The 11,887-nt window shown below is 42.9% G+C and overlaps 1 protein-coding gene across 1 annotated transcript in view; it reads right to left on the bottom strand.

Moving 5' to 3' along the window:
- Positions 1 to 11,887, bottom strand: part of LOC148473805 (uncharacterized) — a 70,342-nt gene that overhangs the window by 40,132 nt on the left and 18,323 nt on the right. The window lies entirely within an intron of this gene.

Here is an 11,887-nt window from a genome sequence, read left to right as displayed (position 1 = left end):
CAAAGGCGTGCACACAAAAATGGGTCGTGGTCTTGTGACAGCTAAGACACACGCGCATGCTATCAGCTCTTTCGGTTGACTACATATATTTTTTGGCTCTTTGCCTCCGACTGGTTGGCCACCCATGATAAAGATTGAGTCCTGTGCTTAGATGTCGGTGTAGTCAGCCTGGTCAGTTGGACCTGTATATGGGGCCATAACTGCAACTCTTTCTGTACATATAGGGGTTACATGACTTGTGTGCGGAGTCTGTTACCCGTATTCCCCATATGTGTAGGTAACACAATACCAGGATGACATTAATAACTGATAGAGGAGACCAGCCTACACTGCGCTAGCCGGCTCCGTTGTGCGCATGCGCGAGACCCGGCTAACGACGGGTGATCCGTCGTTAGGGGTCTCGTCGTAGACGGGGTGAGCTGTCGATGTTGAGTGACAGCTCGCCCCGTTTTCTGGGCGGGCCGGGGGCGTGCCTGGCCAAACGAAGGCGTTCCAGTAGGAACGCTTGCTGTTTGGGGGCGGCCCCACTGACATCATCAGTGATGTCAGTGGGGAGCTTCCTGCTCGATCAGAGCAGGAAGCTCCCTGGGGCTTAAGCTTGACGAGACCCTACCTTAAGCCCCGATGGTCGTGATGGTGTTAACCCACAGCCTAACGACCGACATGGAGGCGGCCGTTCAGGATGCAAGCGGCCGCCCTGTTTCAGAACGACCGCTTGCATCCTACGACCGCCCCCCTTCCCCCAAAATAAAGAAATAACTTTTTTTAGATGGCATTCTTCTGCATGCGCTTCTGGAAAGGGTGCATGTCCTTGCGGAAGACACCCAATTCATCACACTGTGGGGTGTGCCCAGCACTTATGGAGGTGCTTGGCTTCCCCCAAGCTCTCCCCTTATGGCGAATAATTGCCATGCGCAGTAAAGCACCTTACACAATATGCCTTACATAGTAATGGCCTTTATAACACATTATGTCACATGCAGTAATGCCCTGTATAATACATGCTACACGCAGTAATGCCCTGTATAATACATTGTGCCACACACAGTAATTCCCTTTATAATACATTATCCCCAATTCAAATTGGGCCACACAGTAGTCCCTTATTCATGTTATGACACATAGTGGTGCCCCTTTTACACAATGCCCAAATTAGTGTCCCTTATACACAAGGCCCACAGTAGTAGTGCCCCTTATACAATGCCCACAGCAGTGGTGCCCCTTCCACAATGGCCACAGTAGTGGTGCCCCCCATGCAGTGCCCCCATTAGTAGTACCTGCAGTGGGAATCCCACAGTAGTAGTGCCCGCATTGGTTATGTCCCCTATAGTAGTGCCTCAATTGGTAATAACCCCATTAGTAGTGCCCCCAGTAGTAATGCCCCCTATAGTAATCCACCCAGTAATAGTGCCCCCTATAGTAGTGATGCCCCCAGTAGTAGTGCCCCCTATAATAGTGCACTCATTGGTAATGCTCCCAATAGTAGTGTGCCCAGTGGTAATGCCCCCTATAGTAGTACCCCCAGTAGTAAATCCCCCCAGTAGTAATGCCCCCTATAGTAGTGACTCCAGTAGTAATGCCCCCTGTAGTAATCCCCCAGTAGTAATGCCACCTATACTCATGCCCCCAGTTCTGGCGCTTCTGAAAAAAATACAATTAAAACACAAACACAATACTTACCTTAAGCCCCGCTCTTGTGCCCGCTGCCGTCTAGTCCGACAGCGTCTCCATGGATCTATGGGAGAGACGTCATGACATCCCTCCCACAGTGCTGTCTGCGGGAGCCGAAAGTCAGAGCTTAGGAGTGAGCTCCAGCTTTCGTCTGCCGCTGCAGGGAGGCAGCTAGTGGGGGGGACTGGCAAAGTTTTTGAAAACTTCACTTTAGAGACTTTAAAATATGCTAGCACCCATTTTCAAGTACTCCAAATTTGACAGGACTACTTATTTTCACAAAAAAATTCTGCTTAATGCCATTCTTCACCACTTTAACAAGGACGCTAATAACAAGAATATTAAACAACTTCAGTACCCCAAATAGTTTTATTAGGGCTATTGGAACACTTCTACATTGATCCCAATGTTAGAGCATCTTTTTGGGGGGTTCAGGCTGATTTCCCCATTTCTGACAGCACTTTCCGCCTGTTCTGAATTCGCCGCTTGCCGTTTTTGTCTGGTTTGGAATTGAATAGGGCGAAAAGTGGGGGCGCGCATGGTAAGTTTTCGCGTCCAAAACACACAATGTCGGTGAAAAGTCCGGTAGGTGGAACTTTGTCGCAGAGGTAAAAAGAAATGAATATGGCCCTTTGCTGGGTAATGTTCCAAAGCCATCATCATAGTGCATGAAGCCTCATTAGTCAGTGACATTGGTGAACCATAATAGCCATCGACCTCCCTCACACATACACATGGGAAACTTGTAGGATAATTACTAACAACTGTGTCCACACTACACAAAGTTCTCCAGGTGGTTATATATGTAGCAAAAACAGCCTCTATATGGGGAGGCAGCAGGACAGGGTAGAGGAATGGAACAGGGCACAGAGTGGGGGAAGGCAGCAGGACAGGGCAGGGGAATGGAACAGGGCACAGAGTGGGGGAAGGCAGCAGGACAGGGTAGGGGAATGGTGCAGGGCACAGAGCGGGGGAGGCAGCAGGACAGGGTAGGGGAATGGTGCAGGGCACAGAGTAGGGGAGGCAGCAGGACAGGGTAGAGGAATGGTGCAGGGCACAGAGCGGGGGAGGCAGCAGGACAGGGTAGGGGAATGGTGCAGGGCACAGAGTGGGGGAGGCAGCAGGACAGGGTAGAGGAATGGTGCAGGGCACAGAGCGGGGGAGGCAGCAGGACAGGGTAGAGGAATAGTGCAGGGCACAGAGCAGGGGAGGCAGCAGGACAGGGTAGGGGAATGGAACAGGGCTCAGAGTGGGGGAGGCAGCAGGACAGGGTAGGGGAATGGTGCAGGGCACAGAGGGGGAGGCAGCAGGACAGTGTAGGGGAATGGAACAGGGCACAGAGTGGGGGAAGGCAGCAGGACAGGGTAGGGGAATGGTGAAGGGCACAGAGTGGGGGAGGCAGCAGGACAGGGTAGGGGAATGGTGCAGGGCACAGCAGGGGAGGCAGCAGGACAGGGTAGGGGAACGGTGCAGGGCACAGAGGGGGAGGCAGCAGGACAGGGTAGGGGAACAGAGCAGGGCACAGAGCAGGGGAGGCAGCAGGACAGGGTAGGGGAATGGAGCAGGGCACAGAGTGAGGGAGGCAGCAGGACAAGGTAGGGGAATGGAGCAGGGCACAGAGTGGGGGAGGCAGGACAGGGTAGGGGAATGGAGCAAGGCACAGAGCGGGGAGGCAGCAGGGTAGGGGAATGGTGCAGGGCACAGAGTGGGGGAGGCAGGACAGGGTAGGAGAATGGTGCAAGGCACAGAGCGGGGGAGGCAGCAGGACAGGGTAGGGGAATGGTGCAGGGCACAGAGCAGGGGAGGCAGCAGGACAGGGTAGGGGAATGGGGCAGGGCACAGAGTGGGGGAGGCAGCAGGACAGTGTAGGGGAATGGAGCAGGGCACAGAGTGGGGGAGGCAGCAGGACAGGGTAGGGGAATGGTGCAGGGCACAGAGCGGGGGAGGCAGCAGGACAGGGTAGGGGAATGGAGCAGGGCATAGAGTGGGGGAGGCAGCAGGACAGGGTAGGGGAATGGTGCAGGGCACAGAGCGGGGGAGGCACCGGGACAGGGTAGGGGAATGGCACAGAGCACTGTATTTCCTTCATATGCATCTGTTTATGCTGATTGAGAAGATTTATGCTAAGATCTGCCATATGAATCCATATATGTGTGCACATTACTCCCCTGTGAAGGGATATTATATGAAATTGTGTGATATCAATGAAATAGAAATCCCCAATTAACTCCACTAATTCTAAACATTACCTCGATCAGAGGGTTATCATAGACAATATTGAATTATATATTTAGCCTAAACTCAATTAACAGGAACCTGTTACATAGTATAATATCCCTGTATCTGTATATGTTGTCCCTTGAGACCTTATATAGGGAAAACCGTATCTGGGCTGGTAATATACCTATAGATTGATGAACATATCCTATCCTGAGACTCACCATACCTCTTTTGAAATTATGGATGGATCTCTTTTTTGTGCAATCTGTTTTTAGTAAAGGTTCCAAAAAGCAAACATACAGATATATATAATCATACAAAGACTAGTAAATCCATATCAAAATGTATAGCAATTGGAAACCAATATAAAGTTATATAAAGAACAATAACTATAGTGGAAAATAAACAAAATAAAATATAGAAAAAGAAAAGTACAGAAAAACTATCAGATGGGGGGTGGTAGGGGAGGGTCATCTTATATTAAAAGAGTAAATCTATAAAAAAATAAGGAAGCCAAGACATATTATGGGATAGATACGGTTGGAGACATATCATTTTATACTCCGCTGAGGATTTATACTCCAACCATGGCAGCCAAGTAGTGGTAAAAGAAGGTGGCCTATTGGTGGGAAGAGGTATAAGATCCTCCATTGATAAATAATAATCAATGATCTGGAACCAATCTTTACATGTGGGTGGGTCACAGGAATTCCAGAAAATTGGGATGACCGCTTTTGCTGCATTACTTAGATGGCACAGTAAGGATTTCTTATAACTTAAGCTAGACCCCACTGTTTTGTGAGCTCCAGTGTCTGCTTAGGGATTCAGGAACGGATATCTATGTGTCTCAGGCTCTTGTTTTTGCTTTGGGTTTTATTTTATGAAATTACATGTCTAATGAACCTTTAAAAATGTATACAGACTATAGTCCTTATAGATTTGAATGCGAGAAATGCAAATGTGTTATTATTATTTAACAGTTTGATAATTGGTTTCTTTGGTTGGTATGAATATTGTCCCTTGATACACCTTGTGATCTTTTTACTTCCAGATATAGAATAAACAAACATAGAAGTGCCTTTTGGTAGATTACCATATTGACGGAGATTATCTCCAGACCAGAGTAGGAGAATTTTGGGATTTGTTTATAACTAATTTACCAGTCAGTCAATCTATATCCCAAAGGTACGGTTATAGTTTGCCCAGATCTACTAAGGATACCCACCTTAGTAACAGAAAAAATAAGACTGTCTGGTATTCATCCCCTAAGTAGGAGATACCTCATACAATAGAACAGGGTTTTGTAAACCCACAGAGAAGGGTTTTGTAAACCAAAAGATATGGGTAATACAGACAGTAAGCACCTGTCCAACTGTCAGACCCCCACAGATATGCACAGTTTTAAGTCCTGGGGTGACAGAAGGGATGTCCAAACTCTTTAATAAGGTTGGCATACACAGAAATGGCACACACTTGACCCAATTAAATTACAACGGATACATAAGTCATATGGCCCCTACATAAAGAGTAACAAACTTGAAGGCAAACTTTGGAATTAAATAAAAGTGTCAGAACAGATCTTGTTAGAGAAAGAGACACAAGAAAAGAAATAAGAGAGTAATTGAATGCCCTTTAAGGATTATGTTAAGAGACACCTATAAGGACAGTAGGTCCAAATTGTTCAGTGAAAAATGATATTGCTAAAAAGAAATAGTTATGCCCAATAGAGATTGTCAGGCATGTGATGATTTAGCATTGTGGTGCTGTAAATTGCAGAGTTTGTAGACTGAAGGTATCATATACTGAACCCAGAAAAGATACCAGAAGTTGGGATGGGGTTAAGAAATATATAGATCCCTGTAGGAAAAATACATGGAAGTGTGAATGTCCTCAAGTTAAATTGTGGAGAGAGATAAATTGTTTATGATATTAAATGTAAAAAGAAGCTATGAATGGGGATTAGTAGGTTCAAGAAGTAGTTAACGTGGAAGATACATAAATTAATGTGTATGTTCAATAAAATCTAAATGTGATGTGAGATATTAAATATTTGAAGGTATGACATAATTGTTCTTGTCTTAGTTAGTGTTAGTGACATTTGCAAATCAAAATTATTATTATTTTTTTTGCTATTGGCTTTTGTCTCAGTACAATACATAAGTATGTATAAAAGTTTTCTGATTGTGGTATTATAAGGACATAATTAATCTGTCACTGATTACTAACAGCAATGTTACAAAATGCTGGAGAAGTGAGTGTAGAGGGTGTCATTATTGGACTAATAGACAATGTACTGTCTGTAATATAATGAGAAAGGACAGGCAGGACAAGCGAGCACCACAGCCTATTTATGTTGTGCAATCATCAGGAAAGTGACAACAGTTAGTGCCATTTGGGCAAAATATTGGTGCACGTTCAAAAAAAAAATGAGGCTAACAGCGTCCCCTGTTGCTACAATGTTATCTAATGTTACACGTAGTCAAAGATCCCAAACTTATATGTAGAATGGTTTGTGTTTTCACTGCCCTCGTCTCAGTGAATCCAGTGCAGAACACATAGACAAGTATAGGAAGATAGCCCCCAGAGTCACATACTTCCCAATGTAACCAGTCTTAGTGGCCCACAATATACTGTATCCATCTGTAGCCGCTAAAAGTGTTATTCACTCCAAATTAATCTCACCAGAACTTTTGATCTCCTCTGTAGTCCTGGCCACTGGCCTGGATGGCCAAATACAGTATTTACAGAAGACAAATCCATTGCAGATTATTGTAAATAATGGTGTAATAGTCTCTGATGACTGCCCACTTAATCTGTTAGGGGCAGATCTATGGTCAGCATTAAATGCCACAATAACATACAAAGATGGGGAAGTGACTTAACTTTCAAACCAGGACTTCTTGGAAAAATAACCTTTGATACAAGAAATGTACTAACATATCTCATTAATGTTAACACTGAAAACTTGTAATTAAATGAGATATTTGCTAAAGTCCCTGATATGTTATGGGCAAAGGGTAAAATGGATGTAAGGCTACTGCCCATCCAGCCCATGGAAAAGAAACTTAAAGCTACATGTGCAAGTTAAACAATACCCTTTAAGACCAGATCAAGTGGCTGCAGTAACCAAACAGGTAGATAACCTGAAAGCAGGGTACTTAGGGAATGTCGTTTCAGTCGGAACTAGTTTTTTCCTATTAAAAGGAAGACCCCAATTCCAGATGAATCTCCCTATTTTAGGATGATTCGTGATTTAAGAAAGATTAATAAAAGGCTACAGCTTGATACATGGACTGTACGTAATCCACACACCGTGTTGAATGGCATATCACCCACCTCACACTTTTACTGTTTTTCAATCCCAATAACAAAAGAAATCCAACTATTCCAACTTCTACACACCAAGAAAAGCAATGTGCTTGGACTAGACTGCCACAAGGGGGTGCTACAAGCCCTAGTGAATACTCAGAGACAAGGTCATTGGTTTTAAAAGATTGGCTTCCTGCCAGTGCAATCACAATCGTTATACAATATGTGGACAATTTACTTTTATGTGTTGACTCAGAGCAGGATTGTTTGCATGAAATAATAGCATTACTGCATATTCTGCACAGTAAATGTTGTAGGGTATCTAAAGAAGCGGGATACCTTCTGAAAATAAATGGTAACTTTTGTATGATGCATTAGAGGGACCTATACAACAGAGTCCGCTTTAATTAACACTTGAATGAATTGAAGTTTTTATGTTGTATAACAAGACATCATTAATGCACTAGCATTAGCTGTACCTGAGTATAGTGAGCCTTTATACTGTTTTGCCATGGGTCTAACTCACATGCTCAGGGGGTCCTTGCACAATCACATGAAAACTCTCGTCACTTAGACCCTGTAAAGTGCTAACATAGTGTTAGGACACATAACCCTTATAGTACCACATGGGGTTATAAAGATCCTCAGTAGGGCTCAAACAAAGCATTTGTCTGTTGCTAGGATTACACAATATGAGGTAGTTTTGTTGTACAAGTAATGTCACTCTTAAAAGGTCTAGTGTTGAATCCTGCATCATTGCTCCCGCAGGTTTCAAGAGATACAAGTACAAATAACAATGACAGTGATAGTGACAGCATCAAGGAGGACACTGAAAATATACAATCATGATTGTGTTGAACTAATGAAGCAGGAATCACTGTCCTTATCTAATATTTCAGATGTTCCTATTGTAGATGCCGACCTTGCTCTCTTTGTAGATGGTTCCAGATACAATGTAGATGGAGTTACACACACAGGATATGTTATCCATATCAGAGCACTGTCTACTGCGTTCTAGTTACCCTAAAGGCTTTCAGTGATAAAGATAAAAGCACATACAGGAGACACTACACCCGAAGCTGATGGCAAGAGACTGGTAGACCAGGCCGCACGTGCTGCTGCCATAAGTCACTACTCCCAGGGTGAGCCCACATATGTGGTACATCCCACCCACAAGACTGACTTAAGTACCCTCATAAAGCAGAAAGAATTCCTGCACAGACAGGCCAAGAAGACTATTTTGTGGGGCACTCTTAAATGATGAAAGTTAATTGAATATGATAAGTTGATAAATTAAAACGTAAATTGTAATAATACTCTTAAAATAATAGTGCACAAGACACCAAAGAGAATTTAATAGTTGTAGTTCAACCAGAAAAGTATATATATATATATATATATATATATATATATATATATATATATATAAATATAAAAATAGACAAATCTATACTAAATCCTGCTTGAGAGAGGGATAGTTCTTTCTACGACAGAAAAAGTGGGGCTAAAATATTCATAGAGCTATTCCTCTATCCCATATGTGAGGGAGAAAAAGAATAACATTTTGTGTATTCCAGCAAGCACAGGCAGATAGTACAATGTATTCTGAGTTATCTCTAATATAAAACCTTCTATATGTGCAGAAAGATGATGGATAACAGTGATCATTAGCATATGACATTAGAAACCTATATCTTCTCTAATGCTATGCAGACAGCCTTATATCATGAATCCAATCACTATTCAGAAAAGGCACAGTATCCTTTATAATGCGTCAATAGTTCTTGAGCAGTGTCACATAGAAATAAAAGTCAATTATATGCATGTTGAATACTGAGAGATTAATATATTGATCATTATCCTATGATTCATCAAAGCATAGATAAGAAAAAGTTAAAGTAAGACACTGTTAAATATCTCTCCACTTCTGCTTTCACATGGGGGTAGTGCAAGCCATGTGATGAGAGAGCGAGGAGACTGGTGTCTATAGAAACAACAGCAATGATAGGGTTTGTTAAAGCTCTGCCAGGTGTTAGATGAGCCCAGTTACCATTTAGGGCATTGCAGGGCTTAAATGCGCCCAGGAGCAGTCAAACCACTACCACTACCAGGAGAGATAGAGAAGGTACCTGTCTGACCATGTGTATTCTGCACTGTGAGAAGGGAATTCTGCGCTGTGCTCTGTTCCTGTCAGCTGAAGAATGCTGCGTGTCTGTAATCCAACAGGCAAAACCTGAACGTCTGGCTCAGAAGAGTGTGTGCCTGTAGTGGATCGCGCAATGGCGGTTACGTGTCTGTGATCAGCTGTTAGGTGCCTGGGTAGACGCTGTGTGTCTGCAGCCCACAAGTAAGACGTCTGGTCCGGCTCAGGAGAGTGTAGCCTGCGGTGAATCTTACAGTGGTGGTCACGTGACCGTGAATGACGCGCATTTCACCCGGAGGCTTGTTCACAAAGGAATGCCCAGACACATTCTACCATTCCTTTGTGAACAAGCCTCCGGGTAAAACGCCTTTAAGTATTCAGAAGAGAAAATTACAGAATACTGTGAAGGTTTTTTTTGCTGACCTTCAGAGAATCAGAGCATTGGAATGTGCAGATGTTTAAAATGTGCAGATAGTGCCATGAACACACTCCCAAACATGTATTCTAGACTCCTTTTCTATACTACACTCCCCTTCTATGCTAGACTCCCTTTCTATGCTAGACTCCCTTTCTATACTAGACTCCCAAACATGTATTCTAGACTCCTTTTCTATACTACACTCCCCTTCTATGCTAGACTCCCTTTCTATACTAGACTCCCTTTCTATACTAGATTCCTTTTCTATACTAGACTCCCTTTCTATACTAGACTCCCTTTCTATACTAGACTCCCTTTCTATACTAGACTCCCTTTCTATACTAGACTCCATTCTATACTAGACTCCCTTTCTATACTAGACTCCCTTTCTTAAATAGAGAAGATATAATCATGACTGTGGGGTAATTGATGGGCTCTCAGTAATGAACTGCCAAGAATTAATGAATGTTTGCACTTTCTGATAATTGTATATGTTACACTGTGAGATTATCCTATCTGTAAGAACGCCTATAAAACCTGTGTACTTTATCTAATACAGAGAACCTGAAAACTGACTTATCTGTTTGGTTTGAGTGTTATTTCTCCACATCAGCTGATGTAACAATGGGATATCCCCACCGAGAGTTTTGACACATATAACGAGCTCTGCCCGGTGATAAGACAGTTGAAGAGTCTGTTTTAAATCTATCAGTGTTTATACACCAGTTACCCCATACACACCACGGAAGGTGAACGCTGAGTGTTTTATACACCAGTTACCCCATACACACCACGGAAGGTGAACGCTGAGTATACACCAGTTACCCCATACACACCATGGAAGGTGAACGCTGAGTGTTTTATACACCAGTTACCCCATACACACCACGGAAGGTGAACGCTGAGTATACACCAGTTACCCCATGGAAGGTGAGCGCTGAGTATTTATACACCAGTTACCCCATACACACCATGGAAGGTGAGCGCTGAGTGTTCTTCTACTTTACTTTAACCATTTGTAAGGAAGGTTACCTCACTCACATAGCAGCTCCCTATGAGCACACCCAGCATCCACCTTAAGTGTTAAGACTGATGCATTTCACCTCCAGAGACTTTATCTGTCATTGCTGATCTGTGAAAGCTTTGTAGTGGAAGTGATCCAATTGCTACATGGCATTAATTGTTCCACACATGATGTAAGTGGACCTTTTATTATTTTTAAGGTACTATATATAAAACAATATCAACAGTAAATAAAAAATAATTGGTTGTGTAACACCGGTTGGGTACACAATGTGTGTGTTACATATATCTGTCTATAGATTAAACATCAAACAGACATAGTAAATAAAAAATAGCATTTATTAGTGATAACTTGGCTTAGTTAATTAGTACATGACATTAGGATACAAATACTGGAGGTAGATGATTGGCTGAATTTCTCACGTGGAAACCCAGAGAAATAAAACTACAGATTACAATGTAGCAAGTATAAATATATTAGTACATACTGCACAATATTAAGTTTGAAAAAGATCTTTATAGCCTCATCCTCTAAGCTCAGAAAAGAGAAGAAATGAGAGAGAATAATTATTTACATACATAGAAATATACACAAATTTGGGACACCACCAGCAGCACCAGGGACACCCACACATAGGACAGTCCTCACAGTTGTTGTGTCCTGATGTTATTTCTTTTTCTAACAAATACTTCCCTGATACACTGTAACTGTTTCTATCCTCCCATTGCTGTGGGCACCTGGCCCCCCTGCAGCATATAATAGTTATTACATAGAGGGAAGGAGGTGGGTGGCAGGAACTTGTCGGTCAGGTTTCAGACCTTATGGTCTCTTATTAGATGACAGGACTGTTATCACTTTGGCTACTGTTCTTTGTGTCTTCCTACAAACTTTTATACCATTCAGGTGATCAGATTCCAAAAACTGCTATACACACTGCAGGGTAACTCTCCTCATTATCTTACAAAATAGATAAAAGCAAGAAAAGCACAATGAGGACAGTAATACAAGCTATAAACTTTCTGGATCATGAAACAGAAATGTCAAAGGCCATTGAAGTACCCAGGTCAGAAGATATACTAAATAGTTATATATTTTTTTTTAA

This window comes from Taudactylus pleione, unplaced genomic scaffold (genome assembly GCF_031769625.1).
Source record: "Taudactylus pleione unplaced genomic scaffold, aTauple2 ptg000910l, whole genome shotgun sequence".
NCBI classification, from domain to species: domain Eukaryota; kingdom Metazoa; phylum Chordata; class Amphibia; order Anura; family Myobatrachidae; genus Taudactylus; species Taudactylus pleione.
The sequence above is the reverse complement of the archived record's forward strand: the minus strand, read 5'-3'. Positions and strand labels throughout refer to the sequence as shown.